The 21051-nt window shown below is 31.9% G+C and overlaps 1 protein-coding gene across 1 annotated transcript in view; it reads left to right on the forward strand.

Moving 5' to 3' along the window:
- LOC130892035 (uncharacterized) overlaps positions 1-21051 on the forward strand; it is a 341323-nt gene that overhangs the window by 309912 nt on the left and 10360 nt on the right. The window lies entirely within an intron of this gene.

A 21051-nucleotide genomic window follows, 5' to 3' on the forward strand; every position in this document is an offset into this window, starting at 1 on the left:
ATCAACAATCTTCAAACGAATTTGAGATAATTGACAATTGACCGAATTTAGCAATGAAAAGATTTCTTTTGCCTTGGAACAATGTCCAAGGACGCTGCAAAATTATTTAATTGAACCTATGGAATGATATTGTCAACAAATACCTATTCGGATGACGAGCTAATCTTATTTTTGAGAAGGAATACAAACTAAAGGACAAAGTGTAGATAGTTGAAAGGCAAAGATCGACAAATGAAATAATTTTTAATCATGAAGTTTTGTTTGATTTATAAAGTCACCAACTCATTGTTGAGATCTCATATTATAAAAATTATATTATACGAGGCTGAAAAGTTATTAGCGAAACCCTCAGTTTTTCTTGAAATTTACATATTTCTAACATCTACCATGAAATATGAAATTCCGTTGAGATAATAGAAACATCGATCATCCTACCCTATTACATTTTTATTAGTACTTCTCTCATATCAAAATTGAAACCACCTATATTTCATATTACTTTGCGAGAACCATGTTTCCAACAATGAAAAATTAGAACGCTTTTCTCTCGAATCCAAATTTCTTTCAGAACTTGTGTTCTCACTAACCTACGCGATTTTTGTAACAAAGTTCGAATAATAATTCTTATGTTAGTACTTCACAAATAAGAGAGAATTTATTTTAGATTATATTTAGTTTAGATTCGAGTTCCAAAATGAATGGATCCATGATGTCAAGAAACGAAAAAAATGGCAATTATTGAAATTCATTTTTGCGAAAGGTATGGTAAAGTCACGAGACGGATCTTCCTCTAAAAAGATGGAAAAGGCTTATTTTATGTGTTTTGGTGTTGTATTTAGAGATTAAGTCAAACAGTATGCTCCCCATTTGGACTTCGTCAGCAGTAACATATCATTGGTTCACATTTTAATGCTATTTTGGAATGACAAAGACTTAGGTTATTCCAAAAAAGAAAAGCATAAGATCAAATATCCAAATTTGCAATTTTTCGTAAGGCCTGTCCCTTACAATGCAGACTTACCAGTAGCGGTGGCGCCTTTGAATAGGCAAGATATTGTTTTGGGAAATATTGATATTAACAGTTCTTCAAAAAGCTTCAAGGAGCAATGTACTGATCCCAAAATTCACTCCTAGTTCAGTTCCGCTTAGTCATCATTTGAATGAAAAATAAATTAAATGATTTTTTACATGATTTGTTGTCAAGCAACTTCTTGGTTCCAGTCTTAGGTAACTTAGTTGCCAGATAACTGAAAATTATTTCCAGACTGTATCGTGAAAAGTTTTTATATAAAAAAGCTTATTTTCGAGGCAACTTTGCAATAAGATTATAACGTTTTCCAATTATTAATTATTTCCATTTTCTTTAGATTCCCCAATAAAATTTTTGATCCCCGTTTTGAGCTCATCACTTAGTCGTATATTATCTCGTCGAGATGATACCTGCCTTGTACTAATTGTGTTTAAACTGAATTTGGTAATTCACCCTCGCGTTGCAGACAGCTCACTTGGTATATATGCCATTACATAATTCAATTATTGAAAAACATTGTTTAGTTTCTTAGTTCTCTGTTCTTTACAGTAATGAATCTAAGGCAGGCTAATAAAATTTCTATAGATTCATTGCCATTCTAGATATTTCCATGCCTAGACCATTTGGTTTTCTCAAATCTTCTAGAATAAGTTAGATTTTCTTATGCACCCCAGACAAATACGAATAATCCAATATAGCATATATTTCGACTGAATCAGTAGGCTTTGCTTTGTATTTCAGGAGTTTAAGAGTTTCTCGCAAAGGCTTTAATACAAGGTAGATGGATTCTACTTATATCTTCAGCCCTCGTTCTTAGAGAAGGAGTAGAACAATATTAATTTTTTCATCTCTTCCTAAATATGATTGTCGAATTTCGTCACCTCCAGTTGCATAAGAACTGCCTTCTTATTCGGAGTGAAGATTGTCTATAATGTAACAAATTGGAATATTCAGGCATTGAGTATGTATCCATTTTCTATCTTAACTGATGGATCATGATTTTCGACCGTAGCTACATATTCAGCTAGAGAAGCTGTTTCCATTTTTGCTTCTACTCTACTTCTTGCAAAGATTCACGTGGACTGAAGTGTACAAATTTTTCCTCTCCAGAATAACTGGAGTCAACAGGTTCCTCACCACTTTGTAACGCATTCCACAAATCTTTAAGCCTCTTCTGTTTATTTCGGCTATACGTTTTTATCTATACAATAAAAATAGACAAAAAGTGGAAATGAAAATAATGGAAAAAAGAAAATAACTCACCTTGTTAAAAGCACTAGTAATTCTAAAAATATAACACAAGTTATGTCGATGGTGTTATTATCACCAAGTCCTTTATTGCATGTTACTAAGATACACACTCTCTCATATCGAAACAGAAACTGTTGTTGAACAGAAAAAGGGACATAAATGCAGACATCACTGAGGAATTCATGGTTAAAATTTTGTTTCCACCCCCACATATACGCACCGGGTTAAATTTTCAGGAAAAGACTAAGAGAAATAAAAATTATTATCAATATATCTTGCCTGCTTGTAAAATAATTCTGTAATCACCACGTTGCTCAATGCACTTTCAATCGTTTTTTGAACGAACGGAGGAATAAAGCCCATTATTCTGCACTAGAACTCAAGACTTTCAAGTGGTGATTCCAATAGAATCCCAAGTTTCCAATTATTAAGAAAAAATATCGTTTTCTCTAAAAAAACAATCAACCGTTTAGTTTTTGCATAGAAAATTTCTAATTGGAAAGGTTTAGGAACAAAGTGATTTTACGTCAAACATTTATCTCATTTATTCTCATTTTATGAACATAACAAGAATTCAGCAATGATAGAAAGACAAAAAATAATCATCTGGAGATGACACTATGAAAAATGATGAAATTCCGCAACAAAATCTAAAAATCGATCCTTCTCCAGCTACTTATTCTGGAGATATTTTTTAATCTTACTGCTCGAGATGTAAATTTGGTATTCGAGAGAGAAAAAACTATTTCTTATTCACGCTCAAATAACATATATTCTTTATATGATATTGTTGGCAATTTATCAAAACGTGGCTGAGAATTTTTTCTAAAAAATGAGCATGTCATCGTTCTCTTGAATTTATACGATGAATATAAGAGATAACTAAGTAAAATATATGAAACGAAAAAAACAACACATAATTTTTGGTCCCGGTTTTATGTAAATCCTGTGAATCAGGAAAAATATTTATGGAACTTTCAACACTTTAACCAACTTCTTCCAATCTATCAGTTCCAATATTAGTAGAACGTCGTTATAAATAATTATAGTTATACAAATTTTTTCCATGCAAAATGATTATGTTCTCCCAAAGTACAAAAGTAATATTTCTTGAAGAAAAATCCAAATGGATTGAATTCTGTGGAATTTAGATGTAACATCAAAACGAAAATGTTTTAGTTACACAGTGAAGATAATCAAGATTTCCATGGTGGAAACACCTTTGTGTGTTGTATGAATGAGATCTAATAGATCTTTTTTATCCGAGGACACATCAGTTCAAGTGTTATCGTTTGATAAATGTCATGACGTTTTTTATTACAGTTTGGATAAATTTTCTTGCTCTAGCGCCTAAATAGAATCTTGATAGATGTTCTAGACCATAGAATCTGTAGTTGTCTTTCTGGACCAGTTTTAGATTCTTGAGGTATCCATTTGGGTAAAATGATTTCTTCTTTTCTATTACAAGGATTGCTTCTTAATTGTTAAGATAGACAAATAAAAACAAATGTTTATAACTGGATATGTGTTTATTGTTCTACATAATAGTCTTGATTAAGATACCCTTTTGCATGCGTTTGAACCAAATGTCGACGCATTTTTCCATTCATGTCAAGGTACCTCCAAAACCTGTGATAAGAACGCATCAACCGCTTCTTCAGATGTAGAAAAACGTTGACCTTTATTATTGATCTCCGAAAATAAGAAGATATTATTAGATGCCAAGCAAAAATTTACGGTGGATGTTTTGTCTGTTTAAAAACCTTTTTGTTTGCTCTACGCTGCTCTGTTGGAATGGTGACGACATGTTCATGAAAGACCCATACAGTCGATATGGTATTCAACACGGACAAATCTGGTTGACAGCCAAGTATTCATGCAATATTGAGCTTATGCCCAAGTATGCCTCAATCTTACGGTATGTCACATGACGATCTTGCAATATCTGTTTACGTACAGCATCGACACATCAGCCGATTTTGAACTATTTCACGAAATTCATCCTGTAGCGAAGTGCAACAGCGATTGTATTCGGAGAACCAGCAAAACACGGTTGCTCGAGATGGTGCTTCATTATCAAAAGTCGCAGCGAGTTGATCGGAGCACTGTAATTGATTTAATCAAGGTTGAAAATCATTACAGATGAATGTTTTCAAAAAGCACTCTTATGACTACACCTTATAAGTACGTTCACCATTAAAAAACTTTATAATGGTAATGTGGGATTTGTAGAGGTTCACTTTTTCCAGCAGTGGTTTTGCCTGCCTCAGCCCTACCGAGATATCTCAGTAGTCTTTTTTGTTAATTCTTAGAAAATTATAAAATTTCTGATTCTATAAATATATTCAAGTCTATAGAAGAACGATTTGGTTGTTCTCCTTATACTTCTTTGTAAATACTTCAAAGTAACTATGTTGAGAAAACCTAGCAATGAGATTATGTGCTGCAGGCCAATCTCCTCAACCCACGTAATCTTAAAAATATGAAATCGATATATACTAAAAAGAATAAACTATATCAACACACCAACATTACCCCATTACATTCTACCAAATATCATAACCTCGTGTAACAACTGAAGCAGGGAAATAATTGGAAGATGGTAAAATTTTTCACACATATGAAAATAACATAAGTTGAAGGAAATATTATAATATATATATATACCAGCGAACTTTCAGCGTTACGTGATCACCTACCAGTAAACACATGAGCACCACAAAACAGTGTTATTGTTCCAATACTATAACTTCTGTAAAAGGTAAACAATATTAATCATATTTACTGAAGACCCAGAAGTTTTAAATGTAGTGCAGTACAGAGATAGTTAATTAAAAAATGACATAACTCGAAATTGTCTAATAAAACAAGCAATAAAATATTGGGATGTTAATCTTGATATCTAACTTAAGAATCAGAATTATTTCAAAGACAAAACTTCTAACTAATAAATATTGAAAATGCTAGTTATTGAGTTGGTACTCCCAGATTTCCAAATGGAAAAAAACCGCTGCAAACGTATAGCTTGCAGCTGTAAGGTTGTAATTCTAGATTTCTCGATTTTTCCACACTTCCTCACTTCCGTTGATTATCTGACTCTTTTCACAAGGTAACTTACCAGGCAACGAGACTAAATGCCACTCATAGATATTATACCTGAAATATTACAAATCTATGCAAATCTGAAAAGCTTTTTCAAATACAACGTTTGCAGCAACTCATTAAATTTAATTTAGTAGAAAATAAACATTACAGGAATGTTTTGTTGTTGATCATCACAAGTAATATCTTTTCTACTTTAATTTGAAAAAAAAAATATTCCAGGAAACTCCTTACACGATGTCGCATCTATTCGAAGACAACAAAAAGCATGTATACCACTTCGTCAGTGTCAAAGAAAACATAGCAACGTGGTTGAAATTCTCTTATTCAGTAACTAAGAAAAATGTTCGACTGTAATGACTTGTACATCCTTTTCCGTTCTTTTGTTTTCTCTGCTTTCAAGATGTCTACAGCGAAGTGATCGTGTTTGAGGAATATAAATGGAATAAAGCTAACATAAGGTTAAAACTAAAATATAAGTCTCTCCGTTATGAAGTTATTTATACGTTTCAATAATATATAAACAAACTTATTTATACTTATACTTATATAATCGTTTTTTGTCTCTCACATCAAAACTTACTCATTGGAACAAACACCTTCGATTAAAATTTAATTAAATTAATTAAAATTAATTTCCTTCTCCTATGACTAACTCCAGCTATGGTAGCTATTAACATCTTTCTGATACCGGCTTCTCACACTAAAGCCACAAGATTGTGCAGGACGGTAATCTAATTATCTCTTAGACTTCACTTATTTTAACATGCAGATCCATATAATTAATGGAATGTGGTGCAAAGGGCTATAAGTCAGAGATGAGCTTCGCTGGGTTGCTCATTTCTTCAGTCAATGGTATGATACGATTGATTCCAAAATGGAAAACGCTAAGATCTACAATGTTTACGCTACCAGAAAACTTCATCATTGTTTTTATACAAAATTATTATAAAAAAAAAAAGAAAACGAAAATCGAAAGAGCTGAATTTTGCTGAGTGAAATTTTACGAAGCAGCATCCTAATCCATTTCAACTGTGGAAACTTCGTTAACGCTCCTAATCGGACTATCAGACCCTTGATAAAACTGATCCAAACGCATGCTGAGAAAATACGACTCTTTATGTTTGGTCTTGTTAATAGAATGCTGGAATCACGTTATCCACGATGAGCTCATGAAGAGCAAAGAACGAGTGCCAGGCCCTGAATGAATTGAGAGGATAACGTCGAAAAGAAAAGTGGGTTGAGTAGAACCAAGTAAGGTCGCTCTCGATCGAAGTGTGTGGTTAATCCCATACTGAATCAATGCTAAAATACTGCAAAGTATGCTAAAATACTGCAAAGTACTATAAAAATACATAAACATCTGTCACCTTCAGATTAAACAAATTTGTGTTATGGAGACATACACTAAGCCTCACTAAAGCAACTCGATATATCGAGTAGATATGATATTACTGAATTTACTGATACCAGGTTTATACTCTTTGACTTACGGACTACGCTCTAACAACATTAAATTCAATGGGAATGTGGAATATTCAGAGGAGATGAATGTGGTGACTTGTTGGCTACTCAATATGACCTTTTTGGCACACCAATTTCTGCGGAAATACTGTGCTCAGGAATTGTCTAGCCCTAGCAGTATAGTGAGTATCATAGTGTTAAAACCAAATTTCCCCTAATAACTGTAAATGAGTTATATGATTGGAGAGTCAACAGAATGATTCAGATGATATTTCATTTAATGTGTCACTCATAAAAAGGAACCAATTATTATTTCTCTAGCTATTCCACTAAACCTTCAAACGTTCAATCAATCATTTATGATGTGTTTTATTGAAAAACGCCATGTTATTCATAAATGTATTGTTCAATCCATTTCATTGGTAATTGCTTCACATAACTGTAACCGAAAGGTATTATCGTCTAGCTCCAATCAAGGCTTAGGTAGCATCGATATATTTCTACGGCCATTTCATACTTGAGGAAAGCTACGGAGCTCTGGGATGCCCACGATGTATTATACGAGGGCCATTTTTTTTTCAGCCTCTGATCGCTTCGTTCACACGCTATGCGGACAGAAGAAAGCGGGCATATGCTGTAGGCTACTGAGAAGCTCTCGCACTACACACTCCGCCATTATTGACATTCAGGCGTCAGTCGGCGTTAGGCTACAACCACGTAAACACCTCCGTCGTTATTCATGCTCCCGCCAAGTGTGAATTGCAAAGTATGATTAGTTTTCTACAGTCTGAAAGCCATAGTGCTGCAGAAATCCATCGGAGAATGAGTCGTGTGTATGGGAAAACTTCATGAGTAATGGTGTTGGGCGTGAATGGTGTAAAAAGTTTGAAGATGGCCGTAATGATGTGCATGATGAAGGGGGCCAAATACACAAATCTGTCGTTTCAGATGACTTGGTTCAACGAGTTGCAAGAATGGTTAAACAAAACCACAGATTCACCATTACTGCTTTGTCTACGGAATTTCCAGAAGTTTCAAGGTTTGTTTTGGACAGTTTTATTGTTTTTTTGAAGAGGGATTTGAAAAGATTGTCCACAGATATGACAAATATCTTAATTCCTTCGGTTATTATGACCAAAGTAACCGTAAGTTTATCAATCTTTTGATTCTTGTCTTTTATTTATAACCTATGGGAGGTTGAAAAAAAACGGCCTTCGTAGTATAAAATGTTTAGAAACATTGAGGAGCACGGTATTAGAGAGTTATATCAAGTTAAATATGAATTATAGTATGAAAAAACAAAAAAAAGATTTTTGTTTTGGTGCTTTCTATAATATTCTTAACTCAAAATTACGAGTAGAATCTCCATTTTGAGCAAGCTAGGTAAATGAGTAAATGGAAGATAGAGTGATTTTAACTTAATTTCAAGAAATCTATTAGGGAAGTCTGTAAATGATTTGTATTTGATTAAATTCATAAAACAATCTTCGAGCATGTTTACTTCTGATGATTCTAATAATTATTACGATGATAAGGCAATGAAATTGCCAGATGCAGATATTTTGAAATGAAAAAATATCAACTTGAAATTAGAAAATGAATATTTTGTCTTAAAAAAACTATTATATTAATTGGAATTGGTCCATATTAGCTTACGAACCTCAATAATAGTAACCTATTGATGAATGATACAGGTACACATTTGATACACAAAGCAGAATACTACACTTCTCATGAGCTTCATTTATAGTGAGCATTTCCTGAAAATTACGTCAGTTTGTTTGCAAAGTCAGTAACACATTTATCTCCTCATAAAAACATGGACATTTAGAGTTAACGCTGTTCTTCAAACAAATTAATCACTTCAACTGACCTAAGCACATATAAGCTAACCAGCCACCGAGACTAACCACACATCGTACACTGTTGTTTCAAAGAAAACAGGTCCGGTTTTCTAAATTTTATATTAATCACATGAAATTTGCATGACATAGTGTACCATTCTCCGGCCAGCTAGAATAATTGGAGAAGTCAAAGTTTTATATATGGGTGAGTGAAAGAGAGAAAAAATCAATTTGATTGAAACTTCAGATCCCTTCTTATATTAAACGTGTAGGTTTGAAAGCAGTGCAGCTGAACATTATTCATATGAAATTTTTCTGAACTACCTTATTCATCTTTGATTCCGTTTGCCTAATTCGTAAGCACTATTCTCCAAATTCAGTAAGGACGTTGCAAGGCTATCCACTTAGGAGCGTGGAGCACCTACCTACTCTACGTTCAGAATTAGTCAAATGCTCAATATTATACAATGCAAAAAAAATGCACAATTACTTGCCAATTGAAATTAAATCAATATCATCTTTTTCCGCGTTCAGAAATAATTTGAGGGCATATTTACTGGAAAGTGCTTTCTACTCTGTAAACGCCTTCTAATAATAATAGTTAATTCCGGGTATGCTGCATACTGGTTTAATTTTTGCTATGGACTTGTACACGACTTATATACGTATCTATTTCCATCACCAATAATTTTGTTACTCATTTTGGTTTTCTTCTGTAAATTGAAATTTCATTTTATTTGTATCTTTATTCAGTTATATATTTTAATGTTTGTTTTTCAGTTTTTACAAGTTTTTGTCTACAAACTGTAAGAATTTCTTGACGATAAAGTATTTCTCTCTTTTCATTTTAGAAGACGATAAATTGGTAATCAGAACATGTTTCTTGCAATGTAATTATATTGGTACAGTGTAATAGCTAGTTGACAATAACATCAATAAGAAATATTGTCAACCAAAACGTTATATATATCTCACATTTTTCAAGAAACTAGCATCTAACTGCCTCACTTTCCTATAATTCATGCGGATCCAGTTATTCTTTTTTGTAAGCAAAAAAAGTGTTAGGTAATTTTTTTCAAACAAATCCAATTCTTTTTTATTATTTCATTTATTGCCCTATAGCCGATTTCTCAAAAAAGTTCGTGTTGCACAAAGGATTCATCCGCCTCTACTTTAGTAACTTTATCTGCTGTTCTCATGATATTGGAGCTCATTTTTTTATTGTATTTCTGCTTGAAAAATACTTGATGTTGAGTTCTGGGTCTGTACATTCCTGTTAATGTTCATTTATAACATGCTGTTTTCTTCCCATGTAATTTTAGATCTTAGTTTCAAAGAAAATTTTTCCTTAAAGATAAACTATCTCTGATGAATTCTCTAAACATTCGGAGTGAAGATTTCCTTGCGACGCTTTCCACTGGAGATTGGTGGAAAGGAGGGATATTTATGATCACTTCTAGTGCAGCCAGCAGAATCTTTAGGTTACAACGCCTATTATTTCCTGCGAAGCTTCTGCGAACCATCAGAGGTTAACGGTTATCTCCTCATGATTGTTTCTGAAAAGTTAACTAGCTAGAGTGAGTCCGAGATATTTCCTCTATGTTCTGTACTTAATAGGTTACTCGTCCAAATTTATGAGCTTGAGTTTGTTTAGTTCTGGTAGATATTTCCACCGATCGATACCACCTTCTTTATAGGCGAGTCATCTTAGAACTATTCATGGAGTGTATTTTCGAAGTTCCCCTTGCATGGATGACTTTATCGTCGGCATGATAGAGTCAGTCAGTCCGCTTAAGATTCGTCTACTACCACGCTATATATAAGAAGGGGATGCAACTCCCCTTTATTGACGTTGTTGTCGTTATCTTTGGACGGTATAATAACAATACAAATTCACATACAATTCTTATAATTGTATTAGGCTTTTTATTTAATATGAACAATTGAATTCATTGAAAAGTCACAAAGATTATCCACCTAAAGGATGTTTGAAAAGTTCAATAACGGCTGAAAGTATAGCAATAATATTGGATATCTTTCGGTGAATGGAGGGTTTTTCATTCATATTCTATAAGCTTTAGGCATCCCGTTAGACAATATGAGCAATATTCTTGGGATAGTCACGGAATAGAGAATGATCTGTATAAAATAAAAAAACGGTAGTGAACTATAGATGAGACGGTTCAAACCGCAATAATTACTCCGACTGCAAATCATGATAAAGATATCAATTTCTTTGGAATAGATGGAAAAGATATTTGGTTTATGGATTATCTTGGTGAAAAAGTAAGCACAGATTATTTGGATTTCATAAAAACAAAATGGAATTTTATGAAATTCAAGGAACAATCGCGAATAGTGAATTGAAAAATAAATTGTTGCTAGATAAGGCTACTTCTGACATTTGGTTTTCCTCATATCGCAAAAAGTTCATTCTTGGAAAATTATTCGCATCAGATGAAGAGATAATAGCAGCCGTGGAAACGTATTTCAATAACCTTCCAAGTTGTCATCATAAACCTGAGTATCACTGGCCAAGTCAACTGAAAATCAGGAATTGATAGAATCAACCAGTTGAAACATAAATAGGTACTTAACAAGTTATTATAATATTTGAACACTAGTATTTCTTACTCCCAATCAATATACTAATATAACACAACGTCCAATTAACTATAATTTGTGTCGGGTTTTGGTACTGGGAGTATTTTTTGTTCTATAAGCCCAATTCCTATAGTTTATTATGTTTTATTCACAATTTTATAATGTTCATTAATTTCCTCATCCATAAATTTTTGTTCATTTAGGAATTTGCCGCCGAACCTGCTTGCATCATCCTACTCGCTACAAGGGAAAAGTTTGTACAAATCGTCTATTTTATTACCCTATCTGTGTAGTTGAGATCAAATCGCCAAACTTTAATTTAGTTTTAAGGTAATTAAACTTTATTTGCCGAGTAAATTCAAGTCTGCGGCCTTGCAGCAAAGGTTACAGCTTCAAAGTGGTTATACGATAGTTCTTTGTTGTTTACTTGGTGTAATAAAATTTGTAGAGTTAATATATTATTCATAAAAAAACAAAGTAACCTAGAATCTGTTTTTATGCTTTACTCTGTATTTGAATATCACTTTCTATTTTTTATATCCCATTTTCGTGAACAATGGTTTGTTTATTCGATACGAGAACTTATTTTTCACATAGCTATATTGGGTTAAATAATTTATTGAACATTCTATCAACTAATAATTTTTTTGGAGTCTTCGCTTATATCGATTATACCATTGACTGCGCCACTTAGTTTCATTACGCTAAATCTCCTTCACAATTTAACGTGGCTTCTTTGATATGAGTATTCAGAGAAAACAGAGAATCGAAAAGGTAACACCGACATACATTAATTGAAAACACGAAATGACATTTCCGGAACTCCGATACAACTTTCCCTTTTAATTAGAGCTAAACCTGGATAGATATCTGGATGTTACACTGGGTTAATAAGAATCGATTGCAATTAAAAGAAGGGTTGGTAGAGAGTACATTCCAATTATGATAGCAAATAGAATATTCAGTTTACTTGGAAATAATATTTGTACTAATTTTAATTAGTCTGTTTTCAAATGGATGTATCCACTGCTCTCCCTGCGAATTCGTAGTATCATCTGACTCGTTTTTAATTCATTTGCATTGAATTTTTCAAAGAAGTTCCAAAGTCTAGTCGTGTAGCTAACTTTTCTATCATCAACACTCCACTAGGTTGCCAGAAGAGGGTAATTTATTATTTGAAATGAATGCTCCAATTTACATCACAAACTTCAATTTTTCCTGATTAGGCCGCTAGTTTACTTGAAATGTGGACAAAATATGCGAGTCAGATATCAATGTGAAATTTTAACAACCTAAAGAGATCTTCATTATCAGCGGGAAAAGTTATAGATTTGATTTGATACTGAATATTTCATAGCATGGAGATGAAAATTATTTATATTATATTTATATCTATACACTAGACAAGAACATAATTATTCATTCAGAAACTAAAGACATTGAGCAATTTCTTTTTTCTAAAGTAATTGAAAAATCTTAAGAATGGGTAGAGTTGTAAGAACTCTCGTGAAGCAATTGTATCGTGCTATAAAAGTTACTAATATAAGCATATATATGGGAGAAAATGTAGTCCGCAGACTAAAGCAATGATTTCGAAGTACTACTCTTTGGTAATCACTTAAATATAACATCGTAAACGTAGGAAGATTTTCTATACTACGAGCTCAACGTTCAAACTACTTCTCTGGCCTGATTCCCTAATAGATAACGGTTCCAAAAATTATGATGTGTATTTGGTTATCAGATTTTGATTGGCTGATCAAAGTTTTTTGTTCCATGAAAAATCCATTTATTTTAACCTATTCAATGGCCTCTCATTCCAAGTTCTTAATAGCCATTATAGTAGCCATACAAATATCCCGATTTGTTATATGAATTTTTGGGGTTATTTCCGCCTAATTTTATCTGAACTTATGGAAATTCTGTATTAACGAGTTACATCATACACACAATTCACGACCAAAACAAAATTTTTTTGTGGACGAATTTCAATGTCGTCCTTTTTTTTTCTCCCATAACAGAGAAATGTTTTACTACAGTAAAAAATTAAAGTAAAGGAACCTTCAGAAACATCTGTTCCCTCTCTGATAATCATTAATGAGAATGGTATAAAAAGAGTCGTTTCAAAGAAATTTGCAAGTGAAATGGTATAAAAAAAGTCTTATGAAGGCCTACATTCTAATTCTTTAATCTCACTTCTAAATGAAGTGAAAATTAACGTGAGATCTCCTTTTAACTAATTTTCGGGAGATTCTTATTATAAGATTCGCAGATTGTTTTATCAATAAAAAACGTGAGAGAAAGTAAATTGGAACTTTGTTATTACATCATGTTGTATTAAGGATTGAATATTCTGTCAATTATTGTATTATTCTCACAAGAAAAAGTCCAGCTCGTCTACTTCTAAAAATGAGAAAATCAATTCACAATAGGCATATCCAAATAAAGAAAAAATGAATTTTTAATTAGTATGGCTTGATAAAATTTGAATTGAAATTACAAAATGATAGTATTTAGCGATTCGCGGCCATAATATATTTTCCAAAGGCATTTATGTAGTAGGTGCTTCTTTTCTGAAAAATATGCGATATTACTCCTTTACCAGGCTACCTAGAATCAAAAAACACATTTATTCATTGAAAATAAGATTCAATTAACATAGGCATGGCCAGTGGGTGTATTCCTGGCTGCATTATGCCCAGATATGTATCAGAGAGAAAAAGTAAAAAAAATAGGAATCTAAACTGGGCTACATATTGTACGTTGATGAGTATTAAATTGAATGAACATTTTCTGGTTACAAAAGTATATCGAGTATATTCCATTCTATTCAACGGGGTAGCTTTTGTTATTAACAACCCACCAACGACGAGTCTCATGAAACATGTTCTAACAAATCCTCACCACTGTCACTGAGGGTCTATGTGTGCCTTCATCCCCTATATTTTTGGTAAACCCATAAGGTTTGATTATAAAATATAATCCTTCGAGTACTTGATAAATTTTGAAGTTTATCAGATACAAAATATAACTGGACGAAACCCTGAATATGAAAAGATTTTTGGGAAAGCTACAAACCCTTTGATTTCATTTTTGATCATTGCCTGATCGTATGAAAAAAGTAATGACCGACAATTCAATCACTTGCTTGAACTATCTAAAGTATTTGGATGAAAGAATGTTACCATCACATGAATAAATGAAGAAGATTAATCGGGGAACATCTCGAAGCAAAATAGAAAGAAAAGAAGGAATTTTCATTGGGAAATGGAGAATCTCCAGTCAAGCTTGAAAAGAGATTTCCTGCAAGGAGAAAAAAATATACATGTACCTCAATTTTCTCCACCTATAATAAAAGTATGAAAGGCTCTGATCGGATGGATCAAGATCAGTACTGTATATCAATCAGAAAGGAGACATGGCAATGGGCAATACTGCCATAGCTAATAGTCGCAGCTATAAATAATGCTTGGCAGATTCACAAAATTACAAGGAGGAAAATCACTAAATTGGTATTAAGAAGATAAATCGTCTTAGCATATCTAACAAGGTACAAAACAGTTGAGAAGTATGTGGGTCCAACAGCTCCATCGTCGAATAGGTAATTCCGAGTTTTGGAAGACATTCGCTACGTCAAAACAGTTCATTTACGTTATAGTTACGTTACTCAATGTGTGAGAAATGTATTGATGGATTGTGATCGAAATGCAATATTCAATTTCATACAAAAAATGATTACGTACCATATTTGTGAAAAATAATAATAATAGAAATGATAATTATCATAAATACTATCAAATGTTTTACAAATAAAATATAATACTGCTTATTTGTTGCTGATTTCAAGCCTGTATATAATTATCACCCCCAAAGGATATACGTAACACATATGTCACACACCCCCACTCATCACTGAAACATGGTTTTTTAAACACTATTATGACATTAGACTAAGCCTATTGAATCAAAAAATGTGAAAAAATTTTTGATGAAAAATAATTCTCGTCTTTGGTAGGCTGAATTTAGAATCGTCGTCCAAATTAATAAAAAAAGTGTTTCATTTTTCGTTTATACAAGGTTCTCCTTCCTAAAATATTCCTTATATTGTCTTCCAAGTAAGAGGCGATAAATTTATCAAAATAGGTATCATATAATTGTCGAATATCTCTAATATTGAAATATTTTTTTGAAACGCATATATCTTAATTGTCTAAGAAACAGTTTGTTATTACTTACATCCTGCTATTCAAATTCAATGTCTTATCTTTTTAAAATTTATGATAAAATAATATTGCTAATTCTTCTATTCTTTTAGCAACTATTTATTGTAAGTTCCATAATTTATCTCCATGTTGTAATTTTTCATCATGGTATTAAACTAGATATTACCCAAACAGAATCAGCATTCACTGTCTTTTTGATATAGTCATTGATAATCTTTCATTAGAGTAGTTATCTCAATAAACATCCACAGTATGACGGTTATGAATTCATCAAAATATATAATCAATTTTTTTTCGTTTCTGAAACTTTTGATAACACTATTTTGGAGTTGACAAATTTTCAAATGAATTGTTTTCTGTTAGCTTTTCTTATTCTCCAACAAAAGCCCATAGCCTTAATATATTCTGAAGAGAATCTGTTCATCGTTCTGTTTCTTAAAAATATTTTGCACTGTAGGCATAACTTCGTTAACCGTGAACCTATTTGTTACTATTTTACGTAATACACCTCTATCTGCATTATAGGGTTACTTTTCTTTTCAATTTTTTATGTATCGGAATGATTAAGTGATACTGGCAATTATTTTCTTTTTTCCCTGACAATTCTGCGGATTATTAAATATCACTTCTCGTGCGGAACTTGAGAACAGTAACGAACTATATTTGATTGTACTCGACTGCTTATTTTCTTGTTATATACTAATTATAAACAGAACTCTGAAGAGAACTAAAGAATTTATTTTGTTGATGTCAAACGTGTACATAATTAAAAATTTGGGCTACCAAGTTTATTTTTAGAGGATCGGTTATTTTGTTCCAAATACCTGATTTAAGAACCCTTCTAATTCAATAAATAAAGCAAATTTTTAATTAAAATATTACTATGGCAATATTTCCGGTTATTTTGGTTCTTCCTTAAAAATTTCATGTGATGAATCTCAGTTTAAAATATTCGTAGTTAGTAATTTTCAGTTGCCTTCTCTAATGTTTCTTCACTCTCAATGAACGATAATTCAGTATACAAAATTATATTGGGTATATTTTTAAGGCGACTCATTTTTCTGCATATTTTTAGAAAAGTGATATTTCAATCCTCTGCTTGAGAATGATTTATTTACATTTACAAACGTTTTAATTGCTGCTAATTATTGCAACCGATTTGCCATAACAATAAACTATTTGAACCAACATCGACTGTCAGATATATTTCACTAGCAGGGCATAAAGGCCCACCTATGTTGTTAATCGTGGAGACAGGATAGTTCCCGAGTGTCAAATTTCACATGTCGGGAACAGGCTACAAATGATGTAGTTAATGTTTTGGGATGAATATAGTGAAAAGTTTTATCATCATGCTGAAATACTGTAAAACAATCAACGTAAATAGCATACCAACAACATAATTTACAGAAAAGGTTTCAAAGAAAAAAGACATTTTTTTCCATGATCATTTTTCTCCTAAGAAAATCTTCCTTGCCATCGTTTTCCTAAAAATGATTGTTTAAATATGTGATATCTTTCTTTTGCAAGTGAAACTTTAAAGTTATGAAACGGGAAAGAATCGTTAGGGGCCAGAACAAATGAAGAGGGTGAATGATTAACCAATTCGAAATGCAATTTGGGAATTTTAGCCATGACGATCACCGAAATGTGTATTAACTAACTACATTTCCTCAACTTTTTCCCACGATTCCAAACTAAACGACTGATTAAATAATTGTTGTAAATTTTTTTCACTTCGGTGGAGCCTTTTTTTATATACATACAAAAAAATATTGAGTCATAGAAGTTTCAAAAATATAAATATTTTGCTTATAATAAGTCAGTCAGTCAGTCATTTCTCCCTTCACGTATTTACTGTTGTATTTGAACATCAAAAACAAAATGAATAATATGGATTCAACCAATATCTTAATTTCTTCGTTGGTTTAAAAATAAAGAAGAAACACTTTACATAGCTACTGCTCTTCCTGGAAGTGAATGGCCTCTTGCCCATCGCAGACTTTTTTTGAAAAATAAAAAAACCGTTCAAACTTCTTTTAATGCTTCGTAAATGTGTTCAAAAAATTTCACTATCAAATCAATAAATTCACTATATATTATTGTGTCCTGGTATGCAGTGAGTGGAATACAAATTTTGCAATTTACATATACATTCAATGACCATCGATTTAAATATATGAAAGTTTAATACAAAGTATTATTTGGTATTAGAGAAGGTATTCGATTTTATTATCTACACAAAAGATTAATAGTCGATTTCATACTTTTGACAATTCAAAGTTTTAAGGATTCTCAAAAACAATGTTTTCTCTGCTCTCCATAAATAAAACACATCGTCTCCAGCTCAAATTTCTCAAGAATTCTTCTATTGGTGACTAAACGTTAAAATACATTTCGATACAAATGAGACAACGTTAATAATAAATAACATTTTTATGCCGAACATTTTTATAGAAATAATGAAGAAGTATTCTGTGTCGTAAAATATTGTATTGAGATCTGGAATGAAAAATTTTAGTACTTTATATGAGGAAGACCATAATATTGCCGTTCAGTATAGTAACGTAAAATAAATTGGAAAATTTGAGTAAAAACTACATGAAGCTTAAAACAACATCGCCATAATATTATCCTAGCAATTTTACGGAAATGGCAATATAGAAAGCATAAATATTCATGATGATTCTCATTTAAGATTGGAATCGTAAATTAGTGGCTAGAGTACATGCTCTAAAGCAAAATTGGTAACAAAACTTTAAAAGAAATCAACTGATAGAGTAAACAAAGTTGTAGCAATAAAAATTGCCGAAAATAGAGATATACTCTATCACAAATTTAAATGGCGCATGTCAAGGTAAAGCAATTCACCTCTGAAGACGATAACTTTGTTATTGGAATCAGGTTATGGCGTCAGATTGTAATTGTTGATGTAGTGGTGGTGGAAACAGTATGTTCAGTATGAATATAACCAACGGTTCCAAAAATTCGAACTCAATCCAAAGGGCGATAAACAAAATTTGACTTGAAAAGAAGAACTTTCTTTTTTTTAAATTTGGACCCCAAGAAAATGATCTCATAATTTTCTGTTTCATAAGAGCTCTTTATAGAGCATCATTTTTTAGAACTTCTGAAATATAGGGCTTTTTTGTTACCGATTTATTTTTATAAAAATATACCTGAAAAGTTTTGAAACAATATTCTTTTATGACGAAAAATTATTGACAGCTATTTTATATTCTGGTGCAACACATAAATCAGTTCAAAATCAAATCTACGACGGATTGATGGTTTGTAGCAAACTCCGAAAATGCAATTCATCTTCATTTTACATGAATATATGCTGCTGATTTATGGTGAATGTATAATAAATGCTGGACTAGCGTCCGTTTTCCTCGTTTCCTCGACTTCGTCAAGTAGCACTTATGGTGTTTTCTGGAATGAACCGAAATTGCACAGTGATTTATTCCCAAACAAATATCATAGCCACACCGAAATTCCATGAAAATTGAGAATCAATTGCATATGTTAGTGTTAACTACAATTATTACAATAGAAAACTAGGTACAAAAATCGATTACAATACTGAGTCGTGAAGATGTTTCCATCTAGTGTTTGGCAATGTTTATCAAAAATAATGCCGAGTTTTTGATCCGTTTTATAGCCATGGACGAAACGTGGGTCCATCACTTCACACCTGAAACAAAAGAACAATCGAAACAATGTACTGAAAAGGGAGAACCGGCTCCAAAAAAGACAAAAAACGTTCCATCGGCAGACGTCGGTTTTTTGGGATGCTCATGAGATAATTTTCATTGACTATCTTAGATAAGATGTAATACTATCAACAGCAAGTATTTTTCGAACTTATTGCAACATTTGAGCAAAGAAATCAAGCAAAAACAAAACACCTCACACATCAGTTACTACAATGTCCAAAATTAATGAATTAGAGTTTGAATTCTTCAGATCTAGCTCCTTCGGCTTATTTTCTGATCCAAGTCTTGAAAGAATGACTCGGTGATCGAAGATTTTCCAGCAATGAAGAGGTAATGTCGGCAGTTAATGACTATTTTGAGTAGCTCGACGATTCGTATTATAAAAAGTGTATCGAACTTATTGAACATAACTGGGAAAACTGTATTGAACTAAAATGAAAAAAATGATATATTTTTTCACCAAAATTTTTTGTTTTCTTTTTTGGGCCAGGTACTTTGAAACCATCCTCGTAAATATTTCATGTGCTAGATATTCTCATTTCCAGCTTCCAAAAAGCATAGACTTCATCAGAGTTTTTGAGTGAGAGAGAGGATAACGAAAAGAATCTTATCAGAATTTTGATGTAGAACGTCATTTCCCTTTCTCCAATTAATTACTAATCTATTCGTATGAGTTGTATATTACTTATAATATGATTTTTTCATTCAAATTTATAACTAATAACAAATTTTCTGTTAATAGTATACGATATATTGAAACCTGCCATAATAAAAACATTTCACATACTAAATATTTTCATGCAGTGCTTCGAAACAACATGAAACTGTTTTGTTTGAAAATCCTTATTATCTCACGCTAGTTGGATCGATGAAATATTCTTCTCTAGAGAGAGCTTACAGTCCTTATTCTTGAATATTTGTAAAACAAATGCAGTCAATTTATAGTGGGTTATAAAGGCTTTTGATAACAAGAATTGTATAAGCGCAGCATGAAAAATATATGTAAGTGTATTCAATTTTATATAGTATACAATTAGAATTGAGTTCTTAGATCCTAATACTTTTATATCAAAACAGATAATAGTAGATCATACGCCAAGCAAGTAGAAGATCTTTTATATCCACAAGAAGAAGATAAAAACTTGAAATAGGGATCATGAGAATAGAAATACATTGGAAAATATCGAATGAAAACAGTAAAGAAAAGTAGAGATTAAGATTGTTGAAAAGAAAAAACATAAAAGATAAAATAGACGAAAGAAGAAATGGAATGGAACAATTAGAAAAACAAAAATAGAGGAGATTGATGACAATATTGAGGAAGATAAACACAATAATAATACAAGCATTTGATTACAAAATAAATGATGGAAACAATATTTATAACGCAGAGAAGTACTTAATGAGGAAAGCGACCTTAGACGGATCTATACATGTTAACGATAAATATAGATTGTATGAATGAATTGGAAGAAAATGAGAAGGAATTAAAAGAACCAGCAAACATGAAAATGAAAAGTCATTAGAAAAGCTAGGAATCGGAGAACAACTGAAAAAGATGAAATAAATATAGAACTGATAAAATATGGTGGGAAAGAACTACATAACTTAATAAAAAAATATTTAAGGAGAGGAAAAGATGCCCGAAGAATTGGAAAAGCAAAACACCAGATGAGTATTGCAATTCTATTTATAAATTAAAAGATTATGAAGACTTTGAAAGATTAAGAGATATGATTTTAAATTGAAAATACTATGAAGGATTCAAAAGAAAGTGTACTAATCAGCAAAAGAGAAATTGTAGAATTCTCAAT

This window comes from Diorhabda carinulata, chromosome 3 (assembly GCF_026250575.1).
Source record: "Diorhabda carinulata isolate Delta chromosome 3, icDioCari1.1, whole genome shotgun sequence".
Lineage (NCBI taxonomy): Eukaryota > Metazoa > Arthropoda > Insecta > Coleoptera > Chrysomelidae > Diorhabda > Diorhabda carinulata.